This window comes from Trachurus trachurus (assembly GCF_905171665.1).
Source record: "Trachurus trachurus genome assembly, chromosome: 21".
NCBI classification, from domain to species: Eukaryota; Metazoa; Chordata; class Actinopteri; order Carangiformes; family Carangidae; genus Trachurus; species Trachurus trachurus.
In genome coordinates, this window is record NC_139899.1 from 11,227,026 (window position 1) to 11,230,324 (window position 3,299).

A 3,299-nucleotide genomic window follows, 5' to 3' on the forward strand; every position below is an offset into this window, starting at 1 on the left:
ACATGTGTTTTCAATGTTCTTTAAATACACTGCACACACACACACACAAGCGCACACACACAGGCACACACGTACACACACATGTACAATACTTCCAGTGCCAGATAGTTAAAATTAAACCCCTCCCTTGTAGTCCTGGAGACAAAGTTCAGTTTTTCTTCGTTTGTGATCAGACTACATGTGATTAAAAATGAATAAACTGATGAGACTGCCTATTGGAACTATTAAGTTGGATGTTACACATGCTACGCAAGTTACCTCAAGGGAACACACCACTGATGTTTGTTTGACCTAAAATATATTTTTGTTTTTGTCTGTTTATTGGAAATAATCTTTTTATTGTCTGTTTTCTAGCCTGCGGCTGCCAGAATTTCTTCCCTGCAAAAGTTGAAATGACTTGTTTATGTTTAAAGGCTGGTCTGACTTAAAATAAGATTTTAAAAGATTACAATTATGACTAGTTGCTGCAGCCAAATTATAACAAAAAAACAAAACAGCAGAAACAACAAAAAGCAAGTGATTGTATAAATCATGAATGTTTTGAACTCATCTTTCTGTGTGCGAGCGTGAGCGTGTGTGTTACTTACTACTCACGACACTGTGGTCAATCAAACCAGACTGTGTCTCTGTGGCCTGGCTGCAACTTCATTTCACACACACACACACACACAAACTGCCTCCCTAGACTTGTAAATCCAGGTTGTGTTGATTCCAGCAGTAGCAGAGCTTTTTAAGGGTTTAGACAGGGGAACACTGGCTGCTCAGGTCACGACATGGGGTTACCAAGTGGGTGAGCACATAAGTGTGGAAGAGTGAATGTGCTTTATGATTTTGATTGAACTGCACAGTAGCTTGCCACAGCCATGCAACCCCCGTCTTTATTATAACGGGCTACACCAGGGTTTTCCCACACGCAAAGCCTTTTCTTTAAATGCTATATACCATAGGATATGTTAGGATACATTATTTCCAACCTATTTTTGAGACTGACATTGTGTTTTCTCTGACATAGGCCACCATAATTTCCTTTCTTTTCTATACAGTTTAAGAATTATCGAAACTTGAACCTATGCAAGAAAGATTCCTTTTGTATTGTAACACGGATAGTGGGAGGGGTCAAGTCATTTGTGTTTCCATGGCAAGGAATCTCATGTTTTGCCCGCAATCTTTTATGTTATTCATAAATAACAGTTTTGTTGTGTTGTGATCGTGATGATCACTGGACCTCCTCCTATGTGTGAGAAACACACACATGAGACAGTACTGGTGAGAAAGTTGTTACTATGGTCACTTAACAATACAGTCATTTACTGTAATCCAATATGATGTATGGTTTGAAGATAAAGCTTGAAAACATGACATCATGTGTCTTATGAGATGACAATGGGCTGAACTTCACAACTCTGAGATGTTGGTGTGATTAAAAGTGAATATTAGATTAGCAAAGAAAAAGCACATGCAAGACCCCAGAAACGACTGCCAGCAGCTGTGATCCTTTAATGTCTCATGTTCAGTTCCAAGAAAGCAAAAAATATTAGACTCTCTTTTTCTCCCTGCATTCCCTGCCCTTTTTTCCTTTTTTCATTTTATTTTCCTGTTTTACGGCAGGCAGTAAAAGTTGGAGCCAAAACCTGCTGGACACTTTTATATAGAAAACACTAAAACTGCAAACAAGCGCTGATCACGAACATGGGTGAAAGGAGAGGAAAGGAAAGGAAAGGAAAGAAAAGAAAGGGAGGAAAGGAAAGGAGAGGAAAGGAAAGGAAAGAAAAGAAAGGGAGGAAAGGAAAGGAAAGGAAAGGAAAGGAAAGGAAAGGAAAGGAAAGGAAAGGAAAGGAAAGGAAAGGAAAGGAAAGGAGAAAAAATGGAAAAATTCCATTCTTTAAATGCAGGAAGAAAGTGAAGTCTTGAAAGGTAATACAAACATTTCCTCCAGGTGTCCCAGCTTCTGCTGTGCTGATGACTAACAAACCCTGTGTGTATAAAGGCAGTGTTGGAACAAGCTGTGTTACTACACTCTGCTTTACTGGGACAGTTTGCTCCTAAATCCCATCAAGCTGGTTTGGGATGAACTAGATGGTGTGAAAGTTATAATATAAGAATATTTTTCATTACTCTGTTTACAATTTAGGCTCAGGGTGTCTGCTCTGCCCACTTACTGTAGCAAAAAGCATGTTTTTAGAATACATATTTGGTGTCACTCTTTCCACGTGGAAAACTAGGCTATATATCACACTAAAATACTGAAGAGTTACATCAGATCAGTCAGTCAAACAATCTGATGGGTCCTCCAGTTACTTCGATAGACTGTTTCTCAGTGATTGGGTCATTGAGCCTCCAGGCAATCAGGTCTGATGAGAAGTTATAACTACCTCGGCAGTTTTATCTAATTGGACCTCATGACAAAGCATGCGTGACAGATTTTGAAATGCAACTGGACGTTATCAATCCACTGAGTGTATGTATGCATGCCAGAGTGAATTGAAGAAACGTACCTTCAAGATCCTGATGCTCCACATCTGAGTAGCAACGTGAGTCCAAACAGGACATGTTTGTCTGAAGTCAATGCATCTCTGAAGGGAGAGACCTCTGCTGTTCCAGCACCAGCTGATGAACCTGCTGTACATATTCACACAAACATTCATTACTTCACCCTGTTATAATGACAGTTTTCACAGGAGTAGGCTAATAATATATTAAACAGTACACATTCAGGCCATGCATACAGTTTTAGGCACTTAATTGCCTTTTAAGTAGGGGTGCTTTCAAAAATAATGGAATACGTTGTTTTCATTGATCAACACACTATGCAGCTACATTGCACAGCTCTCAAGGTAGCTATCCCCAATTGTCCATAGATCAATGTTATTCAACAGTTCCTCACAGGTCATCTGTGGTTAACACAATGTAGGCAGTCTCAGGTAGCCAGGAGCCTACCTCTGCTCCTCATGTTACTCAGACTGACTCCATGATGTCTGAGAGCAGGGCCCCGTGGATTGGAAGCCAGGTAGCCTAATCATACCATTGCTAACTTCTCCTTCCTCCTTCGGCTTCTTGTCACTGAAGACAGTTGTTTTTGACTGTGGGACTACGTTTGCGCTTCTTGTCCTTGTCAAAATCTCTATATTTTTAGTACTGTAAACAATCTTTAAGCGGACTGACAAGCGAAATAATGTTTGAAGTCCTCCAGCACTGTAAATACCGACAGGGTTGAACGCCTCCCCTCCTCCCTGACATTCCTCCATAGCAACAGGTGTGGCGCTCCGTGCTGTTTGTCCCTGCTCCGCCGCCGTCGGAGA